At 43.8% G+C, this 13,633-nt stretch overlaps 1 long non-coding RNA gene across 1 annotated transcript; it reads left to right on the top strand.

Annotated features, from left to right (window-relative positions):
* The first annotated feature begins 1,118 nt into the window (after positions 1 to 1,118).
* LOC141983784 (uncharacterized) lies at positions 1,119 to 11,285 on the top strand. Its single transcript, XR_012638509.1, has 4 exons — positions 1,119 to 1,232; positions 3,690 to 3,816; positions 4,722 to 4,822; positions 11,187 to 11,285. It is a non-coding gene; the product is annotated as an uncharacterized LOC141983784 (long non-coding RNA).
* Positions 11,286 to 13,633: the final 2,348 nt, after the last annotated feature.

The raw sequence follows: 13,633 nt of genomic DNA, 5'->3' as shown, positions 1-13,633 counted from the left end.
CTCCCAGGGGTTTAAATAGACTTTCTCTTGTGGATGGACACGCCTCCCTCCCCCTGTGTAGAATCCAGCTACAAAATGGAGTTTTGGAGTCACATGGGCAAGTCACATGTCCATGCATGACTCAGAACTTGCAGGTAGCAGCCATTGTTCCCATGCTACCTTGAACGTCCTCAGGTAGACTTCTTATGTGGATTGGAGTCTTCCAAGATCCATTGTCTGTTAAGTGTTTCTTGATTGGGCACTTAACTTGCAAATTCCTTTCTAAAGAAGCTGACCAAATACCTTACTAAGGCTACTTAAAATATAAACAACTACACAGCCAATATTCATAACTTCGAGTACAAAAATGATACATGCATACAAATAGGATGAATATATTCAGTAGATCATAACCTTTGCAGAGATATGTTACATGGCATATCTAGCATAATACATATTCCAGTTATGTCGTATTTACTTTCACAAGCATATTGCATGATGGGGTGCAATGTCACAGCTATAATGTATGCTTGAATACCACATATCACTCAGGACTAAGTGATAAACCATGTCTGTAGCAATGAAAAACATACATAACACTATACAATTGGAAACAGCTAATCCCAGAAATATCCTAGAATTTTAGCATCTCCTGCATATTGTATTGTAAAAAAGGGACCCTGCAAACTGTGTCTATCCCATGCATGGAGCTCTAAGTCATTGACTTGTAGCAGGACTGTGTATAAGCCTGTACGGGGAGACTTTGGCAAACCAGTAAAGTGCCTGAAACCACTATGGTTTATTGCTAAAAGCAGCCAAGTCAGCAGGCTTAGCTTAACCAAGGCAGGAGGGGAGGGGGTTTTTTGGGTGCCACAGAGAGGGCAGCTTGACCCTGCATCCTTCCTGATAAGACTTGTGTTGAAGTTGCTGATACATGCATCTTAGAAGAGCAGGATGTGCCCCAGAATGTCTATTGGGGCCTCAAGGCTACAAACTCTGGAAAAACCCACACCTGGTTAATCGATAATCAGAAGGAACCTCTTGCTTGACTATTGAAACTGCTTATTTAACAAGTTTTCTTTAAGGGACATGTCATTGTATTACTAATGTATAAATAAGGGGAAAAAGTTTGAGGTAGTTGGACTCTTTTTGGACTCTCCCTCTGGATACATCTTGTAGTCCTCACCGTCAGACAGAAGATTTGGCCACTGGAAGCCTGCCGCTGTGCCACTCGAGAGCCACACTCAGCTTTGGTGATTATCAAGGGTTAGGGGTGTTTTACTAACCTTTTGCGAACGTGTATAAGTGCTTGACACTAAGTAAAGTTTAGCTTTAAGTGAAAGCACTTTGGGGTTGTCGTATTTGTACCAGCCATCTATCGGCCGGACAGCCGTGTCTCCCCTGATTTATTTCCTGACACCACCTCGCACAGAGTAAAAGTTACCAAGAGCTTTGGGTTGAAAGAACCCCGGGTAACAAGCCAGCACAGAATTTAATGTTGTATTAAGAATTAATGATGTTTGGTGTTTGAGTTTGACATCAAAGGGCAAAATGCTGCTCTCAAGTGCAACCCCACTGAAGTCATTGGGATGGAAACAGGGAGATCATTAACTGCTAAGGTCCAGTGTTCAATCACAGCAGTATTTGTACATTTCTGAGTTGACACAGAGTGGGCAATTATTAATTCTAATTATTTTTACTGTATCACAAAAATGTGTTTGATGCTTCACAGAAACGTACACAGAGAGGAGGTTACTGACCAACGAGCTTATTTGTAGACATACACAAAGAGAGGGGTCAAATAATAGAAGGAAAAGGGGAGAGAAGGGTTACACTCATAGGATGACATGGTGGCTCTGTTTAGGCATGTGCACATCTTGTGGAGTGCCTGAAATGTCTGACATTAATGTCATCTTTGTCATGCACAGTATTCAGAATTGCAGCAGTCTCAGAGAGGCTGCGTGTGCAGAAGGGGGTCGTTGTACTGCACATGGTAAGGAAGTCAGCGTGAGAATCTAATTTGCATAAATCCAAAGAAACAAATAAGTAAAAGACAGACTGATGAGGCACACAAACTGTAAACAGTCGGAAAGAGAGTCAGAGCTCAAGACAAGGAAGCAGGTGTCCTTGGTTTTATTCCTGGCTCTGCTGCTCACTTGTTACCTGACTATGAGCAAATTGTTCCCTCTGTTTACCCATTTGTACAATGGGTACAATAATGCCTTCCTTACAGTGGTATTGTGAAGTGTAATTAATTAACGTTTGCAAAACACTGTGGGATATTGGGTGAAAGTTGGTACAAAAGAGAAAGGATTATGTAGGGCCTGACACAATGCCCGACATCAGTAGAAAGACTCCCACTGGAAACTGGAAAAGTCCCTCAAGGAGCAGTTGCTCTTTTAAGTTACATCTGTCTTCACCATTTAAACTAAATAACCAGTCATGTCACAAGAAATCAATGCACCATGGACAGCCTGTCGATCCAAGTTAAATTAATCTGAGCTACAATGTGTATAAAAATTGTGCATATTTTAAGTGTATCCCTCTGATCCACATTTTCTGTTGTGCTGGCCTTCTCAAATAGTAAATTGTTTGGGGCAGGAAGTGCCTCTTTCTGTGTATAGAGATGGACCCTAATACATTACTGGTGTTACCAAAAGTTAAATGATAAATAATAATTGTCATCGTAACCTAGGTTATGAAAAAAAACTTTCTAAAGACAATTTAAAGTTACCTCTGTCAATAATGCAAGCAAGGTTTTATCTGGTTTGCTGCAACTATGGCAATTATTAATTCCAGAAATAACAACATTATACTACTGAAAATTGAGGTCAAATAATCCATTCATTTGAACCGTAAAACATCCACAATAACATTCAAGTGAAAATAAAATGGAAAATCTTCATTTGCTTTATTGAAATACTATCTCGTACCTTACCAGATCTGCCATGACCATGGTGCAATCGTTAATGTAAATGCTATTAGTGGTGTTCAAATCAAAACACTTTTTAATAGTTAGTAGTTTACAAAAATCAAATCCACTAGCAAAGACATACTGCAGACTCATCTCAGCCTCAAATGATTAAAAGCTGATAGCCCCGAAGTCTTTGTCTGTGATTGTAACACCTCTTACATATACGTCTGAGCGTAAGATATACCAAATGCCTCCAAGCTGAGACAAGCATAGATTGCTGCTCCTCAACTCCACTCCCCCATTCCTCCTTAGCACTGGTTAGCCTGAACCTTTAAGAATATTTATAATGTCGTGTACTTTGCACTTCTCCCTCCCAGCCGTCCCCTCTCAGAGATCACATGTGAGTTATAACCCATAGGTAAATGGCTAAATTATCACTGGCTTCTTGTAGAGTTGCACAAGAACCAGTCAGGAGTGCACGGGGTCGGCTAGAGCTACTAGCTGTGCTAACCATCCTAGAAGGGACGTGTAGGAACAGGAAAGGGGGGCGGTCATGGCACAGCACCCCCTTGCATACTGGGCAGTGCTTGAGGGCAATGGTGATGTTACATTTTACAGTAAGGCAGCACTGGCAACACATCCCCCCAGCATCCAGGAGGCACTGTGACTTATACCAGAACACCTCCTTTCCCACACGGTAACTCTCCTGATCTTAGTACCTGAGAGCTTTACAGGGCTATAACTTGGCCCCATGTGTGAAGCAAATATTTCAACCCCTGCATCTCTCTTATTCCAGGCATCCAGAAATTATCATTCCTGTTAAAAGACCTTGGGCCAGATGTGAAGCTGGCATAAATCAGCGCCGCTCCACTGAAGTCAAACATCAGCTGAGGAACGGGCCCCCGAGATTTACAGCCATAAAGGTTTGATGAAAATCAGTTTGGCTTTTGCAGTAGCGCACTATAAGTGATGGGTGGAATGATGCACTGACTCCTCACTAAGCAAAAAATCATTATTGCAACAGACCATAAGCATTTGTCAAAAGTTTAGCAACGTAGGAAGAGGCAAAATGTCCCCCCACTCCGATAGTCTTAGAACAGGCCTGACTCTTTGCCCAGATCCACACTGCGGTGATGGATCATGAACCCTGTAAAACTATGAACTCAAAAAGTAGTTCACAAGTTATGCAAAACCTGAGGTACTCTGAGGTTCCCCCTTGCTGTGTCTTAGTGCCACAGACTTCCTGTATGACTTTGAGCACGTCTTTTAAAAGGGACTAACCTCAAAGGAATAATTTGTATCAATCTTTTAATTTATACAGAGGGTCTGGACCATTTTGCATTGTGCTTGAACAGTTAGAGATGAGGGAAGAGCAGGTACTGGTTTTCCTGTGCTTATTAGCTATTTAATTAATGTACTGTACTGTACAGATTGTACTGGAGAGCTTGAAGCTGAGGAAAAGAGTTTTTTCCTGAATGGGAGTTACCAATTTTTCCCCATCTTTTTTATTCTCATTTTTTAATCCCCATATTTCATTCAGTCATATAGCACTTTCCTCCACACTAAACATCCACTCGTCTGGCAAAGATAGCAATATGAACAACTGCCATTGATATTGGTCCTTGGTTTAACTATTAGAGTAGGATTGAACAAGGACCTGCCAGCATCCTTATCTCTGGAGGTAAATTATGTTGCTTCTACAGAATGATTGGTCTTTGCTAAACTAGACTCAGCATCCACTTCTGAGCCTATTACTCCTGGGGGAATTCTGTGCCACTGCTCTTGGGCAGAATTTATTTCCCACACAGATTTCTTTGTTTCCCTGCAGAAGAATAACTTTCTGATGGGGAAGCAAAGGGAAGCCGCAAGAGCGGTCATGCGACCCTCCCCAGCAGTATGTTTCGGGTGCCCAAGGCAGCCAGCAGAGAGGTAAATCACGGTGGAGCAGGGGGCGGGACTGGGGAAGACCCGGCTGGTGGCTCCTATTCTGCGCCGGGCTCAGCTGCTAGTCCTGCCTGGGCTGGGGAGGATGGTACTTCTTCTTCCTCTGCACAGCATCCAGGGCTGTGTCAGACCCACTCCCAGATTTCTCCCCCAGCTGTAGGAAGCCCTGCAAACTCCCCCCACTTCCTGCACCTATTGCTCCTCAACTGCAGGTGGAGGAATCACTGTATGGGGAGCTGCTGCACCATCTGCTCAACCCCCGTGCATTCAGACCCCTCAGACCCAGACCCTCCAGCCGAGCCTCACCACCACCACCCACCCACACACACACACAGAACCTCCCCTGCCGAGCCCCACTGCCCCTGCACCTGGACCACCCCGATGAGTCTCCTGGATCCTGCACCTGGATCCCCACTCCACTGAGCCCCACTCCCTCAGTATCTGGATGCCCCAATAACCCCCACACACCCAGACCCCCCTGACAAGCTGTATCCCCCCCCCAGCCTCCCTGCTGAGCTCTATACCCGCCACACCCAGACCCCCTCTCCCACTGAGCTCCAACCACCTTCACCTGGACCACCCTGTGGAGTCCCATTACCATTGCACCTAGAACCCCGCAACAAACCCCTGTGCATCCAGATCCCCCCACACCCAGATTCCCCACTGAGCTGCCCATACCCAGATTGTCCCACACAGAAGCCTCTCAACCCACACCTGTATTCCCCCATACTAAGCACCTCCACACTTGGATCCTGCCAGGCTGAGCCTGCCTGCCCACACCTGGTGCATCTGGCACAGAGGGGCAGGGCCCTGAGGGTGTTTCTGGGGCAGGCCCAATCATTGCACTGTGTCAGGGTTGGGTGCAACCTCACCACTAAATCTGTGTTCCAGGAGGAGCTGCAAAGTGATCTCCCACCTCTGTGCAGCCAGTAGTCTGTGCTCTCCAATGCCATGCTGGAGCCTCCACATTTATTTGACAAATAAAATTTGCAGAATTTTAAAATATCGTGTGCAGAATTTTTAATTTTTTGGTGCAGAATGCCCTCAGGAATAGTCTATGTACATGAGTTACTGGGCACCATGCCAGCAGGCTGGCTTTCAATACATTTATAGTACCTATAGGATAGTGCTGCTTTTTATAAGTGTACTTTTAGGCAGAAAGCTAGATGCCTTTTTTATTTGTTTCTTACTATTGCCAATGGAAGAGAAATGCTTCCTTTACCTAGGTCTATAAAATCTTGCTTCAAAAACCTGAAAAGCACAAAGCTATTGACCATATTATTAGAATTCTGGAAGCAGAGTCATCCTGATGTCAGTCAGCTCAAAAAGCATAGTTCATTTATCAGACTGCATTCTGTAAAGGTTACAGGAGCCTGAGAACATAATGTAAATGTCTGAAAAGACACACAGGCTGAGAAATTGCCTTCTTAGTCTAGACACGATGACAGGCTAAATATGGTATGAGGATTATACCAACCACTAATAGATGAGTTATGCCCTTAGGACTCTGTGAACTCTACAGCTCAGTTAACAAGCAATGGAAGCAAACTCGCCCTATAGGTTCATGAAGAGGTTCATATTAAACAGATATTCAGATTGCAATGTAGGTTATAGGGTCTACTTCCAGGCTATTGAACTCAAGGGATCATGCCCTTTACCTCAGTTGGAGCAGGAAAGGGCCCATATTTCAATGACAACCTAGCAAAATCACTTGTTCTTTTACAAGTTCTTCTGACAAACACTGTAAGTGCTTTTCTCAGTAGTTAACCTATTGACATGGAGCGAAATACAATGCCAAGTAGACTTTGCCCAGGAAAAGTGCTTCCCCAGTGCAGCATGTACAACAGATGTGACTCTTCTACTAAAAACTCCTGCCAGTTGGTAATGAACTCATCTCCTCAATCTAAAAAGGCAGCCATGAAAGGATTTGGATAAATAAGGTGATGAAAGGCTGTGCTTAGCTCAGCAGCAAAGCCAACCATAGGTGCCGACTTCTGCTCCCGCCGGTGGGTGCTCAATACCCCTCTGCCCTCAGCCCTGCCCCAACTCCACTCCTTCCATGAGGTCCTGCCCCTACCCCACCCCCATTCCTACCCCTTCCCGAAAGTCCCCACCCAAATTCCATCCCCTCCCTGCCCCTATTCCGACTCCTTCCCCAAATCCCCGACCCGGCCCCGCCTCCTCCCCTGAGCGCACCACGTTCCCGCTCCTCCCCCTCCTCCCAGAGCAGCCAAACAGCTGTTTGGCGGCAGCCGGGTGGGAAGTGCTGGGTGGTAGGTGGATGAGCTGGGACGTGGCGCGCTTGGGGGAGGAGAAGGCGGCGGAGGAGGGGAGGAGGTGAGGTGGAGTGGGGAGGGAGGAGAGCTTGGCTGCTGGAGGGTGCAGAGCACCTATTAATTTTTCCCCATGGGTGCCCCAGCCCCGGAGCACCCATGAAGTCGGCACCTATGAACCCAACCCATTTTCATAAGTCTCACTTTTGGAGCTGAGGGAATAACTGATTTTTTAGTTTGGGGACCAAACTGAAAAATAAAAAAATCTGATTTGATTTAAATCAAAACCATTTTGTTTTTGCCCAGCTCTACTCTCAATGACCTAGTTCACCTTGGTGGTGAGACTGCCTCTGTGCTTTTTACTCTTCCTACATCTTTGTATCTGTGTTCTTAGATGTACCCTATCACTGTAGTATCTCAACAACTCCCAAGAGCAGAGTAAAAGAAAATAGAAATCTCTTGCTCTTCTCTCCCTGTTGGCAAAGGACAGGCTAAAGCATTTTTTGTTATTCTGTACCTGTGTGTGTGAAAAAAAGAAGTCTAAAGATGAGAGTACTGTGAGGGGTTTGGGCCCTTTGGGGTGTCACCTGATGTGCTGGGATGCCATGAGTTGGCCTATGCTGCCAGCCTGGGTCCCCATTACCTGGCCTTGCTCGGTTAGGCTTACAAGCCTCTTCCAGCCAAGCATACAGGCAGGGCCACACCCTGAGAGACAGAGATCCGCTCTGGAAAGATTCAGCCTTAGGGGCTTGCCCCAACACTCTGGTGCCCACACCCTTTAAGGGGTTCAAACCCAAAAGTTTTATGAAATTTGCCCCCTCCCTCAATGTGGAGGGAGATATGCACAACTTCTTGCCCCCCGCCCCAGTTAGAAATTACATAAACTGGGTTATATTATAAACAAGAAATAAGTTTATTAACTACAAAAGGTGAATTTTAAGTGAATATAAGCGATAACAGATAGATCAAAGCAGATTACTGACCAAATAAAGCAAAATATGCAAGCTAAGCTCAATATGCTTAAGAAACAGGTTACAAAATGTAAATTCTCATGGTAGATGTTATTTTAGGCAGGTTTCAAAGTTTCTGTGGTTCAGAGTTCCAGTTATATTCCTTTTCAGACTGGACCCCTATCTCAGTCTGGACTCCCGCCTTGCCTTCCCTTCAGGTGGCTTTAGCAGCCTTTCTTCTTGGTCAGACAGGCCGAGAGGAGGAGTCCCGTTTGCCTTCCTCCCCACCCTTAAATAGGATTTACATACAGTGGGAATCCTTTGTTTCCCAAACTTGAGCCCCCTTCCCTTCAAGTGGAAAGTTACAAGAAGTTCCAGGTAATAGATTTCATAGATATTTAGGTCAGAAGGGACCATTATGATCATCTAGTCTGACCTCCTGCACAATGCAGGCCACAGAATTTCACCCACCACTCCTGCAAAAAACCTCACACCTATATCTGTGCTATTGAAGTCCTCAAATCGTAGTTTAAAGACTTCAAGGAGCAGAGAATCCTCCAGCAAGTGACTGTGCCCCATGCTACAGAGGAAGGCGAAAAACCTCCAGGGCCTCCTCCAATCTGCCCTGGAGGAAAATTCCTTCCCGACCCCAAATATGGCGATCAGCTAAACCCTGAGCATATGGGCAAGATTCATCAGTCAGATACTACAGAAAGTTCTTTCCTGGGTAACTCAGATCCCAGCCCATCTAATATCCCATCACAGGCCATTGGGCCTATTTACCATGAATATTTAATTACCAAAACCATGTTATCCCATCATACCATCTCCTCCATAAACTTATCGAGTTTAATCTTAAAGCCAGATAGATCTTTTGCCCCCACTGCTTCCCTTGGAAGGCTATTCCAAAACTTCACTCCTCTGATAGTTAGAAACCTTCGTCTAATTTCTAGTCTAAATTTCCTGGTGGCCAGTTTATATCCATTTGTTCTTGTGTCCACATTGGTACTGAGCTTAAATAATTCCTCTCCCTCTCCGGTATTTATCCCTCTGATATATTTATAGAGAGCAATCATATCTCCCCTCAACCTTCTTTTAGTTAGGCTAAACAAGCCAAGCTCCTTGAGTCTCCTTTCAGAAGACAAGTTTTCCGTTCCTCGAATCATCTTAGTAGCCCTTCTCTGTACCTGTTCCAGTTTGAATTCATCCTTCTTAAACATGGGAGACCAGAACTGCACACAGTATTCCAGGTGAGGTCTCACCCGCGCCTTGTATAACGGTACTAAAACCTCCTTATCCCTACTGGAAATACTTCTCCTGATGCACCCCAAGACCGCATTAGCTTTTTTCACGGCCATATCACTTTGGCAGCTCATAGTCATCCTATGATCAACCAATACTCCAAGGTCCTTCTCCTCCTCCGTTACTTCAAGGGATGCATCAATTAGCTTATAACTAAAATTCTTGTTATTAATCCCTAAATGCATGACCTTACACTTCTCACTATTAAATTTCATCCTATTACTATTACTCCAGTTTACAAGGTCATCCAGATCCTCCTGTAGGATATCCCTGTCCTTCTCTAAATTGGCAATACCTTCCAGCTTTGTATCATTCGCAAACTTTATTAGCACACTCCCACTTTTTGTGCTGAGGTCAGACAGGTTTAGCATCAGGTGACAAGACCACCTGACTCTGTAGTATCACAGCGTCCATGAGCATGGAGCATCCACAGGAAGTCCAAGTCTTTTCCCAGGCCATTGTCCTCACTGATGGGCCATCCGCCCTGTCTGGCTTTTCATTGTTGTACCTGAAGTGTTAGCAGTGGGTGTCACCCAAAGGAGCATAGTTGAAATACAGATACATAACCAATAGTCCTAACTTAAGATACAGAAATGATACAGGCATACACATTGGATAATTACATTCAGTAAATTACAACTTTTGCAATGATATCTTACAAGACCCATCTTGCATAAAGTACATCTCAATTATGTCATATTCATATCATAAGCATATTTTCATAAAGAATATGGAATGAAACCTCACAGGTACTATTTCAGGAAAGCCTGGGTAAAAAATGGGATTTCCATTCAACATTTGATCCAAAGTCCATTGAAGCCAATGGAAAAATTCCTAAGGCTGCTGTGAAGGAACTATCTCCCATGGTCAAAAGCTGCCCTCTGTAGCAACCTGCATGGAACTTGCAGAGAGGAGCACATATTTCAGGAGGAAGAGTTTGAAGGAGGCACCCTGTTGTCAGTCTGCATGCATATGGCTAGAATGCTAGCTGCAGTTGCAGCATCTCTGTAAATAGTTTTCTCAATAAAGGATCGGTTTAGTTTTACAAGCATAGAGTCTCTTCATGTTATGACCGCGGATGTGGTACATGAAACACTATCCCGCTATTGGTTGACAGTTGCATGTTTCCAGTGGAATGCAACTTTCTTTGTCTGTTGCCTCAGGTCCCCGCAGTGATTAACCTTTTTCCATGCAGCTCACAACCTAACATTCTGGAGATAAGGGGCCAAATTCTGCTCAGAGGAGTCAGTGGGAAAGTATGGGTTGTAAATGAGCAGACTTTGGTGCTAGGGAGCTTGGTAATATGTGCTGGCATGTCTTGCATTTCAGTGTAATTAAAGAGCCCGGTTCTGAGAACCCATTAATGACATGCGGAAGCAGGAAGCCAGAGCACGCACAACCTCCGCCTTGCTCACTTTGAGCTTTTTTTTTCCCTTCTAAAATGAGTTTTTCTCTACTATTTTCAATATTTTCAAAATCTAAACTGCAATGCTAATTCTTTTAGTCATAATCTACTTCCTGAGCTGCTGCTAGGGAGGAGCAACCATGCCCTGCCCCAGGCACATAGAAGATTGTATAATGACTACCTTGTGCATAAAGAAGGGGCCAACTGCTGCTTTGATTTACTTCTTTGGAAACCCAATTGACCTCTTCCCACTTTGGGTTGCATGAAGTGTAATTTATGGCAGAACATTGCTCCATGGGCATAATTTCCACTCAATGTAAAGAAAAAAGAGAGAGAGTGTATGAATCTTTCACTGTGTAAAGGAAGATTTTCCTGGAAAGAAAATAAAATATAACCTTTTGTCTTCTGTTTTTTTTAAGGCAACCACACTTCTGAAAAAGTAAATAAACAACACTGACTTGCAGTGGAAAGATGGTCTGGCTGCTAAGGCCCTAGGTTGGACCTTGGAAGACCAGAGTTCAATTCTGTGGTCCACTACAACTATCCTAGGTGATTGTTGGCTAGTTGCTGGGAAGACTAGTACTTCCCTGCCTCACAGTGTGATGGGACCTAAGTCCATTTCTGATTATTAAATGCTCAGCTGCTATGTTAATAGAGGCCATGTAAGTACCTACAATAGATCATGGTGATAGAAAAATAGATTGCCTTATAAGAAAACACAGATGTGCACGAAAGATTTGTGTTCATTTTGACACTAACACTAAACTGATGGCAAATGGGAAGAGAATGTCTAATTTCTATAAACATGACCTAAAACCAAAATAAGATCAATTGTTGACCAGCAGAAACATTCTGTAACTGGACATCTCACAAGTGCAAAGGTGAGTAATAAACTGATGAAACACAGCTTGTGGATTAGAGAAAGGAAATCAGCAGCCTGTGCCCCTGCTTGCCATTCTCAGTATTTTGAGTCTTTCCTCACTTCTCAGAGTGAGCTGCACCACAAGACCCAGTACATGGCGGATGAATGAAGCAGATGTGTGCTCTTTTGAGAGTTTCTTAGCTATCCTGCTGAACAACAAGCCTAAACTTAGTTAATAAAGCTGTGACCACAAACAGCAAAGCCCCATATATTAGTGCTGATAAGCATCCTGCTCAAGATCTATTAGGAACCGTTGACTCTTAGTAGTAGATTCATAGACCCCAAGGCCAGGAGGGGCCATTGTGATAATCTAGTCTGACCTCCTTCATAACACAGGCCATAGAACTGCCCCCAAAATAATTTCCTAGAGCACATCCAATTTTGATTTAAAAATTGTCAGTGATGGAGAATCCACCAGGACCCTTGATAAATTGTTCCCAGGGATAATTACCCTTACTGTCAAAAGTGCACACCTTATTTCCAGTCTGACTTTGTCTAACTTCATCTTCCAGTTAGATTGACAAGCCCATTATTAAATAGTTGTTCCCGATGTAGGTACTTACAGACTGTAATCACATCACCCCTTAATCTTTTCTGTGTTAAGCTAAATAGATTGAGCTCTTTCAGCCTGTCACTACAAGGCTTGTTTTCTAATCCTTTAATTATTCTCTTGGCTCTTCTCTGAACCATCTTCAACTTATCAACATCCTTCTTATTGTGTTCATTAGAACTGGACACAGTATTCCAGCAGTGGTTGCACCAGTGCCAAATACAGAGGTAGAATAACCTCTGTATTCCTACTCGAGATTCCTGTGTTCATGCATCCCAGGATAGCATTAACTCTTTGGGCCACAGCATCACATTGGGAGCTCATGTTCAGCGGATTATCTACCATGACCCCCAAAGCTTTTTCAGAGTCACTGCTTCTCAGATTAAAGTCCCCCATCCTGTAAGTATGGCCTATTTTCTTTGTTCCTAGATTTATAAAATTACTTTTAGGCATGCTAAAACACATACTGTTTGCTAGCACCTAGTTTACCAGGAGATCCAGATCGCTCCGAATCAGTGACCTGTCCTCCTCATTACTTACCACTCTCCCAATTTTTGTGTCATCTGCAAACTTTATCAGTGATGATTCTATGGGTTTTTTTTTTCCAGGTCATTGATAAAAATGTTAACTAGCACAGGGTCAAGAACCGATCCCCGAGGGACCCCACTGGAAACACACCTTCCCGGTGACAATTCCCTGTTTTACATTTTGAGATCCATCAGTTAGCTGGTTTTTAATCCAGAGTCTGCAGTTTGGCACTATTCACTGGTACTAAAAATTCAGGACTGAGGACAATAAACTCATGCTGCAGGCTGCTCTCCAGGAACACAGTCGCAGTGAAATACATCCATTAGATTCTGAATAGAGGCATCAGGTATAGCCATGGCTGGCAGTTCACAGGTTGACCTGAGAGATGTAATTTAAGAAAAAACTGAGCAAGAGCTGGCCAGAAATAGCAGTTTATTGGGTTTTGGGGGGTTTTTTTGGTCAGAACTCCAGGTATAAACCCACATGAACAATACTGTAAATAGTGATATCATCAATAAGATAAATAAGAAGTGGTGCAGAGATTGGTGTTTGCAGGGGAAATTTATTAACCACCTTTTTGTTGTACATATATCAGTGACAGGCAAAATGAATCACATTATTTATTCCAAACAATAGCATACTGCCCAAATTAAGAGTAATCAACTTTATTAGTATGATACGTGATCCCACAATCACTACTCAGGAAAACTTTAGAGGGCCTGATCATACCAGCACTTCCACTTATGATTTCAATGATGCCCATGAAATTACAAGCATGTGGTTGCTGGGAACAGGCAGCTTTCCCTGTAAAGACTGCCCTCATAGTGTAGGTGTGTTTCATTTGCATCCTGTCCCCAACCAAAGAA

This window comes from Natator depressus, chromosome 3 (genome assembly GCF_965152275.1).
Source record: "Natator depressus isolate rNatDep1 chromosome 3, rNatDep2.hap1, whole genome shotgun sequence".
NCBI classification, from domain to species: domain Eukaryota; kingdom Metazoa; phylum Chordata; order Testudines; family Cheloniidae; genus Natator; species Natator depressus.
The sequence above is the reverse complement of the archived record's forward strand: the minus strand, read 5'-3'. Positions and strand labels throughout refer to the sequence as shown.